The 21144-nt window shown below is 37.5% G+C and overlaps 1 protein-coding gene across 5 annotated transcripts in view; it reads right to left on the bottom strand.

The window, feature by feature from the left end:
- Positions 1-21144, bottom strand: part of Cdh18 (cadherin 18) — a 1064923-nt gene that overhangs the window by 487422 nt on the left and 556357 nt on the right. For 2 of the 5 annotated variants that reach the window (XM_060380422.1, XM_060380421.1), the window contains exon 1: positions 17756-18128. The exons of 2 other annotated variants lie outside the window; for them this stretch is intronic. The gene's annotated coding sequence lies outside the window, so the exon portion shown is untranslated. Of the gene's footprint in view, positions 1-17755; positions 18129-21144 lie in introns of those variants that run through there. One more of the 5 variants, XM_060380418.1, reaches the window with a different exon arrangement.

The raw sequence follows: 21144 nt of genomic DNA on the forward strand, positions 1-21144 counted from the left end.
CCATTCTTGATGCACATTTTTAGTCACAGCCACTCAAGGACTGCCTTTGAAGCTGGTAAAGCTGGTGAGCTTATATGATCTCAAAGCTAGTTCTTGTTTCTGCCTTGGCAAACCGTGAACATTCATAGACAGCCAAGTTGTCTGGTTTCAAAACTGCATCCTTTTGGCTTCTTGTGTGAGCACTCAGTGGCTCAGAGTTAATTTGTCTTGATGGAACTTTCATAATTTCTGCTAAAATATATTGAGGCACATGCTTTTGTATATTTAATTTGCATGATAAATTCAAAAGACCGCCTCTTGAGAAAAGTCTTTAGATAGCATGTAGAACATAAAATTCTTTCATACTTTAAATGTTTATGTAACCATGGCAAAATATCTTAATGAAGAAAAATCACATTGTGATGTTTACATGCTCTCTGACTGTTGGCTTTTGCCTCTGTCACTGGGCATATAAACATGCTAAAATATTATGTTTTTATATTTTACATAATTCAGTAATCAAGTTATAAGTCACCCATTTTACTGCATCTTATCCCAAATAAAATTTTTTGCTCAACGTAAAAAAGAAAATCTTTGGGTTATTGATAGAGAGAACTCCCTATCTTGGTAAATAATTCTTTATATCAACACATAAAAGCCACACAACTATCTTATTCAATTGATGAAATAAACATGTCACAAGGAGCTAATAAAACGAAACACTAAATCAGAAAAGTAAGTAACAGAAAAATTTAAAGGTTTTTCTGGTATGCTAGAGATAGATGCAATACAGCAAGGGCTTTAGAAGAAAGTCAGATGCTGGTAGCATCATTACTACCTGTTGCTTCCACCAATTCTGCCTGTGGCAGGAGTTACTAACCAAAGTCCTGGAGCATTTGATCATTTTCTGAAATTTGTATTTCAGTTTTTAAATGAGGACCCTGAGATAAGTCAAAACAGACTCTCTTGCATATTTACTCCCATTTCTTCAAATATTACTTAAAATTAGATTAGAGAAAACAGGCATGATCCCCCTCTGTCTTTTTCCTATCTGTGCTGGATACTGGCTATTGTACACGATCGTCACTCACACTGCTGCATTAAAAATGTAAGTATTAAACAAGTAATTTTATTTAAGTAGAATAAATTATTTCCTTTCATTGAGGAAAATTAAATTTTATTTTATCTGAGAAGCCTGATGCATTTCAAGATATCAATATCCCTCATGTTAGTATGGTGATTTTCTTTTTTCTGCCACAATAAATCAAGTATAGTTCACTGGCAAATTCATTAGAAATTCAGCGATTTTTTTTTTCTCAAAATATTTATATTTCATCTTCTTTAACATGGCTGAAAGGTAACATGTATCGTAGTAATAGTTCGCTGTTACCACAGTAAAGAAGAAAGCTTACAGGTTTTTATTTAGTTGTTGATGTGAGTTATATCTTAGCACCCATCAGTGTCAGTGTATTTGTGTCACTGGACAAATCTGAGCTGCAAATTTTTTCCTTTCATTTTTTTTTTTAATTTTAAAAGGTGTACACTAAGGAACCGGTGATTTACTCTATTCCTCCATTTTCCCAACGAGCAACAGATCATCCATATCTTCTCACATGGCCATCCTATGACCTCTTTCTGACTCCCTGGATTACTTTTGAAGACACCTGTGACTACACCATAATTACTGAGTTTACCCTGCATCATCCACTGTTTTATGTTTTGTAATTGACAAAATTAATCCTTATTTTCTATAACAAAATGTGATTACAGTGACTCAATACTTTCCAACTATAGGTACATACAACCCTTATATAATTTTATTGTTAAAAATATTGCGGTCACTTATTTAATAATACTCAGTTTCAGAAACATCACTTCAAAGGCTTTTTCTTATAATCTCAATACAAGAAAGAAGAAAAAGTCTAGCTGAGTCAATCAGTTTCAGGGTCACTGAGAGGTCCTGTCTCAAAATATAAGGTATAGAGTAAGTGAGGAAGACACTTGTTGAGCTTATTTTCATATGCTTATGGCCAAAGTGAACACACACATGAAGAAATAAACACACACACACACACCACAAACATTCATATACACATATTACAAAAACAAAGAAAGATAAAAGAAGTATGGGGTTATGAAGTCCTATGATGTTTAATGGTGAGGTTAGTGTTTGTAATACTTTATGAAAGGCTGTCTTAATTTGCTATGAGTCTCACTGAAACACTTCTATTATACAAACCATCGGTATTTGCATAAACATTACTTTTACAACTACAGTCATTTTTTCCTTTGCTGCTGAAACAGCAGATTTACATCTCAGTTCTTAATGATTTCTCCAGCATTTAAATGTCTGGGCATAAATCATAGGTAAAATTGGATTGTTAAATGTTCATATTCTTAATCAGAATATTAAGGGAGGAAAGTTTTTATAACTGATGTAAACATTTTCACTATATTTATTGTCAGATTAAAATTTTCAGAGTTATCACTAAGTGAGATTAATTTCATGGCTTAACCTAGTTATAACTAAAACAAGAAAAAATAACACCACTGTACATATATTAGAAGACAAATACTGCATTATGTAATAAAGCACATGGATAATTATAGATTTTTGTGTCCTGTGATTATTTTGACTTTGTAGCCAGTCCTGAAGATACCTGATGAAACAGGATCAGATGAATGGGGAGGAGGTCCCCCCTATCAGTGGACTTGGAAAGGGGCAGGGAGGAGATGAGGGAGGGAGGGAGGGTTTGGGAGGGAATGAGGGAGCAGGATACAGCTGGGATACAGAGTTAATAAAATGTAACTAATTATAAAAATAATAAAAGAAAAAAAGACACTCCAGAGCTGGGTGTGATGTCAACTTTATTATCCTATCATCTGAGAGGCTGCGAAAATAGAATCATCAATTTGAAGCCCACTGATTCAACAAATATTGTGTCTCCAAATAATCTTTTGTATGTCAAGATGGTGGCACATGCTTTGAATTCCAACACTCAGAAGGCAGAAGCAGTCAAGAGTTTCAGGCAGGTCTGAGATACTGATATGCATTTCTGTATTATACAATTATTTATATTAATATTAAAATACCACCAATACAGATAATTAAATAAAAAACTGTATTAAATCATTTCAGTGTTTCCTTTAGAGTTAAAGCAATGAGTTCTTTATTCAAAGAATATCTTTAAATAATATTTTTCTGTACTTACTTTGGGCTGCTCTAACATGGTACATTAGAATGGGAAATCTCCACAGACCAGAAATTTATGTTCTCCATGCTCTGCACATGGCAAGTCCAAAATCAAGGTGCTCGATTTGACAAGGGCTGGCTGGATCTGAACCACATGGCAGAAGCATAGAAGCCTGGTTCTACTCTCACCAGCTCATATTGGAGTATGTTTAATTTATTTCTGAGAATACAACCCCTCCCTTGGTGATTTAACAATTTTTCAATAGCCTCAAACTTTTGTCTGCGTGCAAATGTATTTATAAAAGTCAGAGAACAGCCTTTACAGTCATTTCTCACATATCATCCAACTAAAGTTTTTGTTTTTAGATGAAGGACTCTAACTACTATGAAATTCAGTAAATGGGCAAGGCTGCCTAGCCATCAAGCCCTGCTTTTTGTTTCTCCAAATACTTGAACTCTTATCATAGATACACAGAACCACACTTGACTCTCTCTCTCTCTCTCTCTCTCTCTCTCTCTCTCTCTGTTTGCACACATGTGTGTGCACGTGTGTGTGTGTACGTGTGTGTGTGTGTGTGTGTGATAGTTCTGCAAATCAAACTCAGGTTCTAAAAGTCCAAGGTAAGTGCTTTACTGACTATTCCATCTTCCAACAGTGTCTACTGATGATTAACCTCTATCATAGAATATTAAAAAATACAAAACAAACCACTCAAACAAACAAAGAAAAAAAAAACACCACAGACTGATAAATATCACCACTTAATACATGTTCTTGTGTATATGGAAATTCCCTTTTTAAAAAATTTAGGATTTTTTAATAATCTCTTCCTGAAAGTAATCCGCTCTGCTTAGAATAGAATTGAATGTCTTGAGGCCATACAATATAGCTGTTTGCCCTGGTAATGGAGGCCATATGTTCATTCTTACCTACTCTCTCTACTCTGCTTAGTTTCAATCAGTTTCCATATGTGATCATTTTGTCAAGATGGGGTATTTTGATACCATGTTACCTTTTACCTCACTAGTGTACTGTTTTGTCTCTAACATATGAAGTTATATCATCTAAATTGAAAATTAAAAATTACTTTGACAGCACATGCTGGCAGGAATATGAAGCAACAGGAACACTCTTCAATTGCTGACCAGAGTGCAAACTTATATAACCACTGCGGAAGTAAATCTGGAGGTATCTCAGAAAGTTGAGAATAGATCTACTTCAAGACCCAGATATACCACTCCTGGGCATAACCCCTAGAGATGCTCCATCATAACACAAGGACATTTGCTCAACTCTGTTCATAGCAGCTTTATTAGTAATAGCCAGAAACCTAGATGTTCCTCATCTGAAGATTAGATAAAGAAAATGTCATACATTTATACAATGGAATACTACTCAGCTATTAAAAAACAAAACAAAAAAACCACACACACACACACAAAACAACAACAACAACAACAACAAAAACCCGACATCATGCAATTTTCAGGCAAATAGATGGAACTCGAAAATATCCTGAGTGATGTAACTCAGAAGACACTCATGGTATATAGTTACTTAAATTGGATATTGGCCATAAAGTACAGGATAACCGTGCTATAATCTATAGACCCAAAGAAACCAAGGGGCACCCTAAGGGGAATTTTGAATCTCACTCAGAAGGAGAAATAAAATAAACTGAAGTAGATGAAAGGAGGGAACTAAGTAGGAGAGGAGGTGGGGATGACAACTGGGGTGAAGATCAAGTGTGGGGATAGCAAGGGTGGGGGCCGTGGGAAGGACCAGAAGAGAGAACAGAAATCATTGGGTGAGCATCTCTGGGACAGAGGGTGTTCAGGGGAGTCTATGGGGTGACCCTAACTAAGACTCCTAGAAACGGGGGGTATGAAACCCAAAGTTGCCAGCTCCTGTAGCCAGGTGGGTCTTCCAGTGAAGAGCGGGGGACACCAGCCCACCTGTAAAACCTCCAACCCCAAATTTGGCTCCCCTACAAGAAGTGTAGGGATAAAGTTGAAGCAGAGCTTGAGGGAATGGCAAACCAATGACTGGCCTGACTTGAGACCCACCTCATGGGAGAGGAGCAACCTCTGACACTATAAAGGATTCTCTGCTATGCTTGCAGACAGGAGGCTACCATAATAATCTTGTGAGAGGCTTCATCCAGTAGCTGGTAGAAACAGATACAGAAACCCACAGTCAAACAATAGGTCAAGCCTTTGGAGTCCTGTGGAAGAGTGGGAGAAAGGATTGAGGAAACTGGAAGGGTCAAGAACATGACAAGAAGACTTACAGGGTAACCTAATCTAGACCCGTGGGGCTCACAGAGACTGAACCACCAACCAAGGATCATGCAGAAGCTTGACCTAGAAGCTTTGCACATATATAGCAAATGGACAACTTGGTCATCCTGTGGGTCTCCTAACAATGGGAGTAGGGCCTGCCTTTGTATCCTTTTGCTCTGACTGAGCTGCCTTGTCTGGCTTCAGTGGGAGAGGATTTGCTTAATCCTGCTGAGATTTGATGTACAGGGTACATTATTCCCCCGTGGGGCTTCCTCTTCTCTGAGAAGAAGAGAGGAGAATGGCAGAGAGGGCATGAGGTTTCCACTGGGAGGAGAGGAGAAAGGGGGCTGGGATTTGGCTGTAAAGTAACAAAATAAACAAATTGAAAAAATTACTTTTTGTGAAATGTGTATCTATATAATTTTTTTAAAGGAACAATCTTAAAAATATGAGTAGCCTATGCTGCCACCTGAGACCATGGTGATGTGTAAGTCTGTGCTCCTACTGTAGCCGGGATCTGCTTTGATGATGTCTGTGGCCCATGTTGCTACCTAGTGCCATATGGATGTCCATAGTTTGTACTTCCACCTGAAGCCATATTGATATACATGAGTTTTGCTGTCAGTGGGGACCACATTGATCCGAAAGGTCTACCCTACAACCTGAGACCACGGTGATGTCCTTGGTCTGTGATGTCACTGAAGGCTGTGATTTTGTCTGTGGCACTTGCATCATCGGAGGGCCACGTTGATGTCTGTGGTCTATACTGGAGAGCATGCTTAGGTCCATGGCATGTGTTGATGCTGGTGATCATGTGTGTCCTTGGTCTGTGATGTCCCCAGATACCATGTGTAAGCCCATGATCTATGCTCCTGCTGACTATAGAGGGCAAGGATGCTACTTTCCCCATGGTAATGATGACCACAGACTCACGGTTGAGAAAGAAGGACATAAATGGCTATGACAACCTCTACTCCCATTCCTCCCAAACAAAAGTAACAGCTCAGACAAAAAGCCATTAAAGAAAACTCAAATAGGGATGCTGAAGCATAGGGCTCCAAATTGATACTTCTGGCAAGGGTGCAGGTGGGGAAGGACTCACTTTTCTTTAAGAGGCTGGGCACTGGGAGTTTCACCATACTCCAATGAATATATAGCAACATAAATTGGACTTTTTTCCCTTCCTTCCTTCCTTTCTTTACTTTTTGCTAGCGGTAGAGGGCATGTCACAAGGATGGGGGGGAAGACCTGAGAGGACTGAGAATTGAGAGTGCTGTGGGTTCATGGTGTGAAATTCTCAAATAATTAATAAAATATGGAAAAGAAAGAAAGAAATGTATAATCTCCAGGATCTCAAGACTCTCTGCACCCTGGAGACACATCCTCTTACTTGATTTAGTTTCTGACTGTCCTCAAAATTCTGAGTGCTCAGTCCTCATTTTTTTTCCTCCATGTTTGCCCTTGTGTCTTACATTGTTCTTCAACATTCCAATTCTTCCTGTTTACTGCATTCTACCAATTAAGACTTCTGATCCACTGCCTTCATATACAACTTTTCTGTGATCCCTATGTTTTTGCCTTCAGGAGACACTAAGATCCATCTTATACACCCCATGCTTTATTTACAGTTTTGATTATCTCCCTCCTTTCTCTTCATATTGTAAAACTCGTTTATCTTCAATGCTTTATTAACTACATTCATTTTATTGTTTAGGACCAATATTTTTACCTTTAGTCTCTTCTCCAACATCATTTGCACATTCTATTTTAAACAACAACTCTTGCCAATTTTATTAATTAAATACAGAATCCCACCTTTTTTCTTTTTACTCTGTTACTGGGCTGTTAGGTACCATCATCTCACTGTCCCTGGATCCTTGCTTTTGTGCTTGGTCTTCTACAGTCTAACTTTAGTGGAGTCTGCAGACTTTCTTGTTGAAATATATGACAGATAATGTCACATTTCTGTTTAGAGCCTTCGTTTTACTGCTATCCCAACTCCCCTAAGAAGAATAAAAAGTCCTAATACTAATCGTCCAGGCCAGCATGTGTGGTTTCTGTTATTGTTTAACTATGTCTCCTTTTATGAACTGAGGTTCTTTTTCTCATCTATAACCAAATGTCTCAGATGGGGAAAAGAATAAACACATTTCCTCTCAGTTAAAGAGTGTGAGAATATAAGATTCAGCTCCAAGAAATGAGAGAGAAAACCTATTTCTAAATGACTGTTTTGTTGAGATTTGGTTTTGTTGTTTAGATGTATTTGTTTTATCTGCTTTATTTGAGACACGGTTTCACTATATAGCCCAGACTAGCCTCAAACACATGGTCATCCTATATCACCCTCCCAAAATTTGAGATTACAGGCTTGTGCCACCATACCATATAAGCTTAAAGTTAAGAATGGCTTATAATGAGCTCACATCCTCATATATTATCGTCTTTCTCATTGTTGTTTTCTTAGGAATTAAGTCCTCAATGCCTGACTTTTGAAAGACCCTCCAGACTTCCTCTCCATGGCTGTTTTCTCAACCTCTGCTGCCCTGCCTGGACTTTCAGCAAGGCAGGTGTTCTTTCCCCCAAAGACTTTTGCATTTATCACTCTCCCTAGAAAGTGGCTCCATGGAAATTACCAGTATCCACAGCCACAGTTCCTCCAAGATTTTATTAAAAGTATTATTTTCAGTGAGGGCTTCTAAGCCATAGTAGATAAAACACCAAGCCACCACCTACCTCTAAAAATTTGATCCCATATCACTTTTATATCTTCCTCTTAATATATTTTTTCTAGAAAAAACTATGAAATACTCATTACAGTTCTTCTTTGGAACATCTCTCACTAGACTGCAACCTATTTAATGAAAGATACAGATTTATAACTTAATATATAGTATGATAAAATATAAACTAATATTTAGTAGGCTTTACTTGGTTTCTGGAAATATGATTAACATCTCAAAGAAGAGTTAGTCGCCAAACAGAAACTTGTAAGTCTTAGTAATCTGGTTTTCTTTTTAACTTTAATCACACAGGATTTTGCAGGTATCTGTAGTTGAAAAGAAATACTGGAGCAAGAAAGCCAGTAGAGGGGCAGCTGACCCAACTCTTCCCATGGCGAAAGAAGGATCCCTGGGCTCTTGAGGAAAACACTCCCAAGCATCATACATCTGAGGAGAGCTGCATGGGCAAGTCCCTGAGAACTACCCACCAGTCTGAGACCATTCCCAATCATTCTGCAGGAACATCCAGCTTCCTGTGCAGAGCTCTTTCTCCACCCCCAAGAACTCCAGCAGGCAACAGGATCAAACAACCAACACCAGAGACAACCAGCATAAAAGCACAATCAACAAAAGTCCGAGCAATACAGCAATAGGTCAGAACCAGTTATTCCACAGCAAGTAATCTTGGATACCCTAACACACCTGAAACACAAGAAAATGACAATGGCAGAAAAGAATAAAACATTTAAAGAAATACAGGAAGCTGCAGTCCAAACAGTTTTAGTCCTTTAGAGAGGAAATAAATAAACTAGAGAAAGAAATACGGGAAAGTGCAAACAAACAGGTGAAGGAATTGAATAAATCCTTTAACAAAATGTAGGAAAATATAAACAAACAGTTGAAGGAAATCAATAAAACACATCAAGATCTGAAGATGGAAGTAGAAACAATAAGGAAAGCACAAACTGAAGAAATCCTGAGGAGAAAGCACTTAGAGAAGAAAACGGGAATTACAGAGGTAAATTTTGCCAACAGAATACAGGAGATGGAGGAAAGAATCTCAGGTGTAGAAGACACAATGAAAGAAATCAATGCATCCATCAAGGAAAATGTTAAATCCAGAGCTGAAAAGAACCAAATTTCCAAGATCAAGATATTTCACAAAAATCAGAGAAATACAGGTAACCAAAATGTCATTGTGTATATTGTTATTGTCCATTAAAATTGTGTCCTATTTACTATAGGCAAACACAGTTAATTGCATGAACTTAAAAAGTAAAACTAATAAACAACAAAAGTTGGATGGAGGGAAATGCATAATTTCTTCAATTTATCTATTATCACAATGTATTTTTACTGAAATGTTTTTTAAATCTCAATATATAAAAATATAGATTAAGTGAAAGATGCTACTTTCAATTTTTTATGTATTTATCAATTACAATATTCAAACTGTTAAATTAGCTCTGTTCAGATTTCCCTTCTCTTTTATATTTTGGCTTGCATTTTAATTTTTTGGAGGGGGTGTTTACTTTTAGTTCCTGAGATTTTGATTGTTTATTGGGGTTTTGATTTTTTGATTCTTGGTTTTGGGATTATTTTTGCTTGTGTTTTAGAAAAGGTCTCTGTAGTACAGGTTCACCTTGAGTGCATAGCAATGTACCTGTATCGAGATCCAATATGTTATGATTACAGAGATGAGGTAACGATGAATGGCTCCAAAGTTGCATACAAGGAGACCTAGTTGTCCTTTTGTGGAAAGAATGCTCTATATTATTTTAAAAAACTGGTAAGATTGCACTTCTACCAAAAATACTAATAATAATGCCATCATATCAACACTGCATCAATTTCAGTGTTCATTAACAATAGGTTAAATATTAAATTATATTAGGAATATTTATAGCATATCAATGAAAGTATAAATCTTTATAGGTATATTTATTTAAAATAATATTGATATCAGGTAAATTGAAAACAATTTCTTCCAGTAAACTTTCAACATTTTCTAATTGAGTTTCATATGAGATTACATATAATCATGGGTTAGTTAAAAGTTTCAAATTTGATTTAAAAATGCTTCCATTTAAAATGAATGTGGTTGTTCATTTCTCCTCTAGGGATCAAGGATTGAGCACATCCTTTGCAAATTATAGGTACAATCTTGAATTGCCAATTTTATTATTAATGACAGTCTTACATGTGTTTTACTAAGCAGTTTGAATACTTTTGGGCATCATACATTATTGAATTTGCCATTTTTACCAAGCACTGTCCTAAATTATTGTAGCCTAAAATTGGAGAAATAAGCACACCAGAACTTTCTTTATACACAAAAGCAACATCTGTGCATGTAAGAAGACAGCAGGACAACTGTAACTTCTACAGTAGCTTTACTTGAATAATCATACTTTTATTTTCCTGTAAATATCTTCCTAGCTCACACATGGACTAAATCAAAATATCTTCAGCACATTATTTATTTTGTATTGGACTTCCCTTTATTCTCCATTAAAATATTTGAATAGGTAACTGGTTAAGGAACAATAGTATAACTATGCAATATTATGGAAAAATCAAAATACTTGATAATAAAGGTATTAGGAATATCTGCCAATCTAAAACTACTCTAACAATGAGAAGACAAAAATGTTAGCAAGTGTATGTTTCCAACTTTGAGCCAAAGTATTATACATTGGGGCCTTGGTCATCTTTAGAGTTGTTGGCCAGAGTTATCCAAATGCTTTCAATATGTACAGCCTACTGATATTTCACTTGGTTACCCATGAGAGATGAAAGTTAAGTCTTCATTGCTGAAGACACTGTATACTTCAAAAAGGTCCAAAGGCCCCTGAGCTAGAACCTACATGAAATCTCCTGTCTAAGGGCCAGCTTTCATGAAATTAGAAAGTGGCAGGGAAACTTCCAAAGCATCCAATGGTTCTACTGAGTTATAGTGTCTGTGAGTTACATCAGCAAGCAGCACTGCAGGAGGTTATCTTGAAAGCACAGTACCATACCTTGCAGTCACCAATTGTTTCCTAACTGCACTTGAGAGCTGTGCAACTCGATAGAAAGAACTTCCGGGTATTGGAATTAAAGCTAATTACTTACTGTGCTGTGAAGTCATGGTTACCGACCACTAATTTACTAAACAAGTATATACCATAACAACTATAAATATTTATCATTGCATTCACAAATTAAGAGTAGCCTTCATTTCTCGTCAAGGAAACTTCTTTTTGCAACAGACTACGGCCACTATAAAAACCATACAAACCAATATGTGTAACTATGGAGCTCTCAAACGATGGATGCAGCTACAAAACACTACTGCACCTGGAAACATTGCAGAAGAGGGAACAGAAAGATTTCAAAAGACAGTGGATAATGAATTTCCTGTGATATCATGTCTCCTAGTAATGTTACAAGCTATAACCGTAAAGTTGTTTCAACATGTTGTTCTAACATGCATTAAACAAATATGATATTGGTGGTCATGCCAAAGTGAATAGGGAACAGCCCATGAGCCTTAACTCTATAAAAACAGCTATAGGCAACTAAAAATAAGGAAGCAACAGAGGTGTTCTTCCCCAGGAAAAAGCACACTAAAGTCTTGAAAACATACATACAATTATCATCATATGGGTTATATGCATATAGTCTAAAAATGTAAACAACAAAAATGAAAAAAGAAGCCATGTATTTGTAGGGGAGGGAGGATGAAGTATATAGGATTGATTGGAACACTAGAGGCCAGGTTAAAACATCATGTTATAAACTCAAGCAAAAAAAAAAAAATCTCTATAACACAGTCATATATTACTCAATTGTAAAGGAACACAGAGCTCCCAGTAATCAAAACATGTGTATTTAATTTATTTAATTTATAATGATGTATGTATATTTACATTAATCTATTCTTTCAAGAATAATCCAAAGTATACCAAAATTAGCAATTACAGTGTCTTTTTCTATGTGTGAAGTGCTGTTGAATGTGTGCGAGGAAGTTTGTATGTATGTGGGGACACACATATGTGCAGGATCAAATGCATGTACACACTCCTGAGTGTGAAGGCCCCAAAGTTGATCTAGGTTTAGATGAATTACTCTCCACTTTAAATATTGAGAAATGGTCTCTCACCAAACCTGAGTTTGGTTAGATTAACTCAATTCTCTCTGTGTCTCTGCATCTAAGAGCTATTATTATAAACAGCCATCATATCTGCTGCAATTTTGCATAATGCTTTTGGGACCCAAATCCCAACATTCATTCTTGTAAAATGGTCTTTCTCCCAAGCTCTCAACAGTGACTTTTCAAGAGTACATGCCATGTCACATATCTATGTTTTTTAATCCTGCAAAACAAATTTTGAATGTGGTTTATAGGAGAGTAGAAATGTATAACAAGTGAAAAATTATCAATAACTTTAAAGTGCTTATTTCAGTTAAAGTTGTGTTTCATGAACTATATTTGAAGGGAAAATACTAGCTTTTCTCGTAGATGAGTTTTCCTAACCATCTGGCTTGAAGGCAGCATCCTGAATCAATATTAAGAAAATAGGCCATCAAGGACACTGAATCTATGATAATTTAGCAACCACGTTATTGATCTTTACAAATGTAACCAATCATATCATTTAGTTTGTTTGATTTATACACCTATCACTGTTCTTGTTTACAAATAGAAAAAAAAATGGCCGACAAAGAGTTTATATGTAGTATAATGCTTCCTGGCTGCATTCAAGCTCTGCCCTAACCTCACATTTTCTATCCTTCGTGTGCTACTCATAACCACCAACAAAACCTATGATTCTAAATAGAAGTGTTTCCCTCCAGTATATACAAAGAACTAAAGAAGCTGAAAAGCAACAAACCAAGTAATCCAATTAAAAAATGGGGAACAGAGCTAAACAGAGAATTCTCGACAGAGGAATATCGAATGGCAGAAAAACACTTAAAGAAATGCTCATCCTCATTAGCCATCAGGGAAATGCAAATCAAAACGACCCTGAGACATCACCTTACACCCATCAGAATGGCCAAGATGAAAAACTCAAGTGATAACACATGCTGGAGAGGATGTGGAGAAAGGGGAACCCTCCTCCACTGCTGGTGGGAATGTAAACTGGTACAACCACTCTGGAAAGATATCTGGCGCTTTCTAAGACAAATAGGAATAGTGCTTCCTCCAGACCCAGCTATACCACTGCTAGGTATATACCCAAAGTTTGTTCAAGTACACAAAAAGGACACTTGCTCAACCATGTTTATAGCAGCTCTATTTGTAATAGCCAGAACCTGGAAACAACCCAGATGTCCATCAACGCTGGAATGGGTACAGAAATTGTGGTATTTTTATACAATGGAATACTACTCAGCAATCAAAAAGGAGGAAATCATGAAATTTGCAGGCAAATGGTGGGATCTAGAAAAGATCATTCTGAGTGAAATATCCCAGAAGGAGAAAGACAAACATGGGATATACTCACTTATATAGATCTATAAGATATGATAAACATAATGAAATCTATACACCTAAAAAAGATAATCAATTGAGTGGACATGGGGTAAGATGATCAATCCTCATTTAGAAAGACAGATGGGATGTGCATTGAACGTATGACAGGAGTCTACTGAGCGCATCTGAAAGACTCTAACTAGCAGTGTTTTCAAAGCAAAGACTCATGACCAAACCTTTGGCAGAGTACAGGGAATCATAAGAAAGAAGGGGAGTTAGTCTGATGGGGAAAGGATAGGAGCTCCACAAGGACCAAATATATCTGGGCACAGGGTCTTTTCTGAGACTGACATTCAACCAAGGACCATGTATGGATATAACCTAGAACCTCCACTCAGATGTAGCCTGTGGTAGCTCAGTAACCAATTGGTTTCCCAAAGTGAGGGGAACAGGGACTATTTCTAACAGGAACTCAATGACTGGCTCTTTGGTCTCCCCACCCCCGAAGGGAGGAGCAGTCCTGTTAGGCCACAGAGGAGGGCTTTGCAGCCAGTCCTGAAGATACCTGATAAAACAGGATCAGATGAATGGGGAGGAGGTCCCCCCTATCAGTGGACTTGGAAAGGGGCACGGTGGAGATGAGGGAGGGAGGGAGGGACTGGGAGGGAATGAGGGAGCGGGACATGGCTGGGATACAGTTAATAAAATGTAACTGATAAAAAATAAATAAATAAATAAATAAAAAAAAAGAAGTGTTTCCCTATTTCTTCCCAGGGGTCTGAATGTCAAATGCACACATAACCAAGCATTACACTCTAAACGATGAAAATGTAAGACAGAGTCAAGTCTTCTAAGAATGTATTGCTCTATTTTACTCTTTTGTTAAGTTTTTTATTAATTGTTGTAAAAAAAATCCTTCGCATTCATTAGAAGTTGTTATAACCAAATAGTATTTTAAAATTGTGAAAGTTCTACTTTTTATAACAGGGATTTTTAAAATGGAGAAAACTTTTAGAATTTTAAAAAAGAAATTCTAAAATACATTTTTAGAAAAATATAGAGTGCCCAAATACCAACTTATATGGGGGATATAGACTCAATCAGTCAAACGAAGGCTTCTTTAAGAAACACATTTCAAAATAGTCTAGGTACATGTTTACAGTCAGGGCAGGAAGGAAATACATATTTTATTAATAGTTCATATCTTAAAGAGAAACAGATTTAAATAAGATTTATTGAATGCCCAACAAATGAACTGTTTTTTTCTGTGTTCTTCTCTACCCCTATTCTATCTCAGCATATAATACTATGGTGTCCATCTTACAATTCATAGAAAAATAAGGATGACAGTGTTTCACAATAATATGGTAAGACCTATTGGAAATGTACAATTTGAAATCCATTCATTTTCAAGCAATAAGAGAATTCATGGGCAGAGCGCAGAAAGTAAGTACACATGAACAGTTACATATTTCATTGGCATATTTATGACCATTTTGTAAACATTTTGATTGCTACTTGTCTGTGCAGTAGTTCACCATAAGAGAGTCATGTTTTCATCCACACACCTGCGTAAAATTCACAATATAAGGAGCTAGTTTTGATTTTCTAAACTTTAGCAAAATGATCTTTGCTGTTAATGTTTAGAGAGCAAGAAGATTGCTACACTGACTGAAAATCTCAGGCATCACTGTACCCTAGCAAGAAATCACATCCAAAGATCAATAGAACCAATATCCAGAAGCCCTAATCTAGAATAAAGTTCTTTAGACATAGGTAATAAATCTGCAATGAAGATATAGAATTAAGCAAATTGAAAATTTTGCTGTAGTATTTTCTCTACAAAAAAATAGAGTTCATACACACTTTCAATGTCTGTTATTTTCCATATTCTATACTCCCTCATTCAACTGATTCAGGATAAGTGAAAGTTTCTCTTCAATGTTTTCAGTATGCTACAGTATATATGCATGTCTGGATGTCACAACACTGCATTTAGAAATATGTAAAGGATAGTTCCAACTCTTAGCTACCCATTAGTCAAATTCATAAAAGACACAATTCCTTTTAAAATGCAATTTATATGTATTGGGCCACAAAGACAGATACAAAACCTAATAATAGTGCTCCTATGAGCCAACAAAAATAAACACGTTATAGTTAGTATATAGGATATACTTTTAAATTTTTCATAATATTGCACAAATAAATACCCAATAATTCTATCACATCCACTTTAGCAAAGGTCATAGACAGAATAATAATTACCAATTTCCATAATGGTAAACTTATTCAAGTATCAGAAGGTATTGCCTATGCTCACAACTTCTACAGTTAATTATATTCAGGGTGCACCAATCACACTTTCAGAGAGAGTTTCCTATCACATTCCTTCTTGTGTTTTATTCTCCTTTGCTATTGGTTTATGGTCTGCTGGGCATTTTTCCTGCATTTGAATTAGCTTACACTCATTTTGCATCAATCCTTGTTTTCAGGTAGGCAATCAATATTAGTCATTAGTATCATTTTCTACTTGTTCTCTTAAGTTAGTTATGTGTGTTGAAAAACACTGGAACTGTAATGTGTGAAGTAATTATTGACAAAAGCCCATTAAGTGAATGGCTTATGGGGTGGATGAATAGGGTGACTGACACTAGGTTAATTCATTGGCTGTAAACATAGAATCAAGGACATAACAAGAAGTTTGTAAACAAAACTGCAATGATAATTGGAGCTTGGACCAGAAAGGTACAGAATGGACTCTCTTCTATCATTCTGTTTCCTCCTCCTACATCGTGCAAGGTAAGTACAAGATATACTTTGCATTTCAAACTCTTGATTCAGGAATGAATATGTTCTCTGAAGAGACTATACCTTCAGACCAAGAACTGTTATTGCAGAAGGACAGCCTCCTGCTTTTAACGTCTGTGGGTGATCCCAGAGTGGAAGATAAATGTTGAAAATGCAAGCAGAGCATAGAGTTAGGTTTTGAGCTACATAATAAAATCTTTCTCTCATCTGTCTCTGGACTCAAAGCAGGCATGCCATTACCTGAGAAAACCAGAAAGCAGAAATTTTGCTTAGCATTTTTATTTTTCTCAAATTCCAATTGAGAAAACACAAGCTCACTAATCTTGACCAGACATGAGGCTAATTTAATGCAACAAATAAGACCGTTACGGGTATCTTTATAGCTCTAATCTAACTAGGAAAATTTTGTTTTCACCTGTTACATATGAAAGGTTTGCCTGGCCCCACACCTACATGCACAGCACACTCCCATACAGGCATGGTTGTGATTTACCTTGATTTTTAGATGTGCAAACAAAGACAAAATTAGGTGACTCTACACTCAAAACAAAACACAGTTAGGAAGTTAAGGCAAGGGCTGAGAGTTAACAAACAGAGGACGACACCAAATGAACTAGCTAGTGATCACAAGACCCAGCAGCCTTCTCTCCCTGCATCAATGCTGTGCCTTTTGTAAAACATAAAAGTTTCAGCTTAGGTTTCCAGAAACGTCTATAAAAGCCATTTGTAAAAGGAATAAAAAAACGGAAAAATAACAAATTTCTACCCCCCCAAAACAACAAACAAACAAAACAACAAAACACAGGTTCATCCTGCAGCAGTCTCAGTGCGCAGATAACACGTAATTTTTGAGGATACTGGAAAGACAATAATTAAAAAGCTCTGAGAAAAATCCAATTGCAGTATTCCTGTTTGACTCTGACCACGCTGATCTCACTTTTATAGACAGACACAGAAGCCGCTTAATCAGACACCCTCCGTATTCAAATGTGCCAAACAGAGTCCCCTTCCAACTTCTTCAGGGGCAGGGCAGTAACAGCACATCAACAGAACAACATCCACACAAAACCAGCTGGATCGGGAGCTTCGCGTTCCTTAGGCTCTAAAGCAGCATTCCGGCATAAGAAATACAAATTTATACTAGCGGCAAGGCTGCCGGCTGCAACTTTCCCATTAGCACAGCACCCTGTGAAAAGCATCCAGGAGGAAGATTTCACCAATACTGCTTTACTCCAAACTGAGTAAAGCCGCCCCATTGTATAAAAATATTAATGTCACGGAGTAAAGTGTGATGTATTGGAGCCTTACCTTGGCTGACTTGCCCTAACTGGAGGAAAGGAACTTAATTTACGAGAAGCAGAGCAGGGACTTTCTCCAAGCTTTGGGCACTGCTGCTCGCGGTCCTCGGAGAGCCCAGACTCTGGCTCCGCGCACCTCCAGCCCCAGGCTCCCAGGCTGGGTCTCTGCAGCTCCCGAGCGCTTCTCTGATTGGCTGGCAGCTCCTGTCGGCCTGATGCTGGGCTCTCGCATTCTCTCCTCCTTCCTCTGCTCCCAGACTCTCTCCCTCTACTCTCTTCCCCTTTCCCCTCCTTCTCCCCCACCCCACCGTACATACTTTTCAGGGCTGCACAAATACCATTTTTGTCCCATAGACAAGGTCATACAGAAAGCAACGAGGTTAATAAGAATCATTTAAACACACAAACGAAACGAAATTCCCGTGTTCTTGAAAAATGACGGCCAGGACGCCAGTGACAGTTTAGACCAGCAGTTCTCTGCGGGGGATGGGAAAGTAGGGGCAGGAGCAGAGGATGGCTGTCAGAAGGAGTGGGAGTATACATCAGAAGAGAAAGAGCAAAGGCAGACAGGGCAAGCGCTGATGTGGCAAGCTGATAATAAATTTTCATATTTCCGTGCAAAGTCGTCACAGCCTGCTAAACATTCAACTGCTGGCTCATTCATCAGCGATCTCTACTAGAGAGGAAGTCCAGCGATTTAGCTTGAGAGATGCCCTTTCATGCCTTACCCCAAGTACTCAAGGCTTGCAGGGTTTGTGTTAGATGGAGCTTCCCCTTGGAGGTCAGCATTATATTCTGAAGATGAATAGTACTGCAGGGCCTTCCCTACCTCTCGATACTGCCAGAAGAACGAAGCCAAGCAGGAGCTTCTCACCTCTTCTGACTCCTGAATAAATTACAACGTTTTGTAATGTACACAGCTTATGATAACAGGGATTTCAGGCCCGATTGGCTGCTTTCAAAATTGATGTGAACAGCTGAGGCATCATCTTCAGTACTTTCTCCCAGCAGGAAGTCACCCACACTCACCCATCAATATCATCCTGCGTTTCACTTGAAGCATCATAGTAAACAAGTGTAGGTGTTTTTCTAAATTGAGTGACTAATCCCAAAGTCCCCTGGCTGGGATATTAACACTTACATGGGATTCTCAGTCATCACTAACACCAAGAGAGTAGCATTCCTTTGGAAACATATTTGTTAAAACTACCAAAGCCCCCTTTTAGTGCTTTACTGGAGGAAAATCACTCAGGCTCAACAGAGCTAGTGTGAAATGGATTCAGGTTTGCTAATGTGCTAAGCGTGAGGGTTAGAATCAAGGTTGGGATTTTTCTTCAGATGTGGGTGTGGGTGAATATGGCATTCCTCACCCTCAAGAGACTTCTTTAAAATTTAGAAAATAGCCCTTTCCCCAAACCTTTTTTTTTTGTGAAAATTGGGTAAAAATATCTATGCGGTTATTAATAAATCATGGTAAACGTTTGACAAAGGTCACTTAACTTGTAACGGTGCCTTCTGATTTGGTCTTTTTTACTTCAAGAAAGGTCATTTGAGAAGATAAGGCAAGTGGTATTTCTTTTAAAGTGCGGCAGATGGAATATTTAGAATCAACTACTTATATTTGGCTGTCTTTATTTCACGGGAGTATTGAATAGTAGAGCTATTTCAGTTGCTTTGGGGGTTGATATTTTGAAAGAAACAAACAAAAATAGTTCAGGAATTGAATTACTTCTTATTGTGAAAGAACTGCATTTTGAAGCGCTTAGTTGCTCCAACAAAACATGTAAGAAGTCAATTAAAATTTGGAAATGACCAACATTTAAACTGTTAAGGAAAAGTAGAACACGAACAACAGTGTCAGAATAATGAACCAGTGTTCTCTTGTTTATTCTTTGTTTGTGGCTTCCCATACAAATGAAGTATTTTCCTCACAGAGTGTCCTAATCTAACTTTTTTTTTAAATCTGAGATTATTATATAATTACTTTATTTTGCCCTTACCTTTACTCCTTCCAAACATTCTAATCTACACCTCTTAGTTCACTTTCAAATTCATGGCCATTTTTTTTTCACTAATTGTAGGTATATACATACATATATACTTGAATATATAGTTAGAAACTTCTTAGACTGTATAATGTTACTCTAATACATTGTAATCCCTGAAAATATACATGAAATTACATGGAATTACATAGAAAATCCTGTTGCTTATTTAAAGGAATATTTAAGACAGAAAGCGCTTCATATCTTGCTCTGTTAATGAGACACTGATGAGTGAGGGGAGGGGTAGGTTTTTTTTTTTTTTTCAGGCCTCATCTGTATTTATTTATTTATATTTTTATTATTTTTTCTTTTTTTTATCAGTTACATTTTATTAACTCTGTATCCCAGCCGTGTCCCAGCCGTGTCCCGATCCCTCATTCCCTCCCAGTCCCTCCCTCCCTCCCTCCCTCATCTCCACCGTGCCCCTTTCCAAGTCCACTGATAGGGGGGATCTCCTCCCCATTCATCTGATCCTGTTTTATCAGGTATCTTCAGGACTGGCTGCAAAGCCCTCCTCTGTGGCCTAACAGGACTGCTCCTCCCTTCGGGGGTGGGGAGACCAAAGAGCCAATCATTGAGTTCCTGTTAGAAATAGTCCTTGTTCCCCTCTACTTTGGGAAACCAATTGGTTACTGAGCTACCACAGGCTACATCTGAGTGGAGGTTCTAGGTTATATCCATACATGGTCCTTGGTTGAATGTCAGTCTCAGAAAAGACCCTGTGCCCAGATATATTTGGTCCTTGTGGAGCTCCTATCCTTTCCCCATCAGACTAACTCCCCTTCTTTCTTATGATTCCCTGTATTCTGCCAAAGGTTTGGTCATGAGTCTTTGCTTTGAAAACACTGCTAGTCAGAGTCTTTCAGATGCGCTCAGTGGACTCCTGTCATACGTTCAATTCACATCCCATCTGTCTTTCTAAAGGAGGATTGATCATCTTACCCCATGTCCACTCAATTGATTATCTTTTTTAGGTGTATAGATTTCATTAGTTTATCATATCTTATAGGTCTATATAAGTGAGTATATCCCATGTTTGTCTTTCTCCTTCTGGGATATTTCACTCAGAATGATCTTTTCTAGATCCCACCATTTGCCTGCAAATTTCATGATTTCCTCCTTTTTGATTGCTGAGTAGTATTCCATTGTATAAAAATACCACAATTTCTGTACCCATTCCTCCGTTGATGGACATCTGGGTTGTTTCCAGGTTCTGGCTATTACAAATAGAGCTGCTATAAACATGGTTGAGCAAGTGTCCTTTTTGTGTACTTGGACAAACTTTGGGTATATACCTAGCAGTGGTATAGGTGGGTCTGGAGGAAGCACTATTCCTATTTGTCTTAGAAAGTGC

This window comes from Meriones unguiculatus, chromosome 3 (assembly GCF_030254825.1).
Source record: "Meriones unguiculatus strain TT.TT164.6M chromosome 3, Bangor_MerUng_6.1, whole genome shotgun sequence".
In the NCBI taxonomy this organism is placed as follows: Eukaryota; Metazoa; Chordata; class Mammalia; order Rodentia; family Muridae; genus Meriones; species Meriones unguiculatus.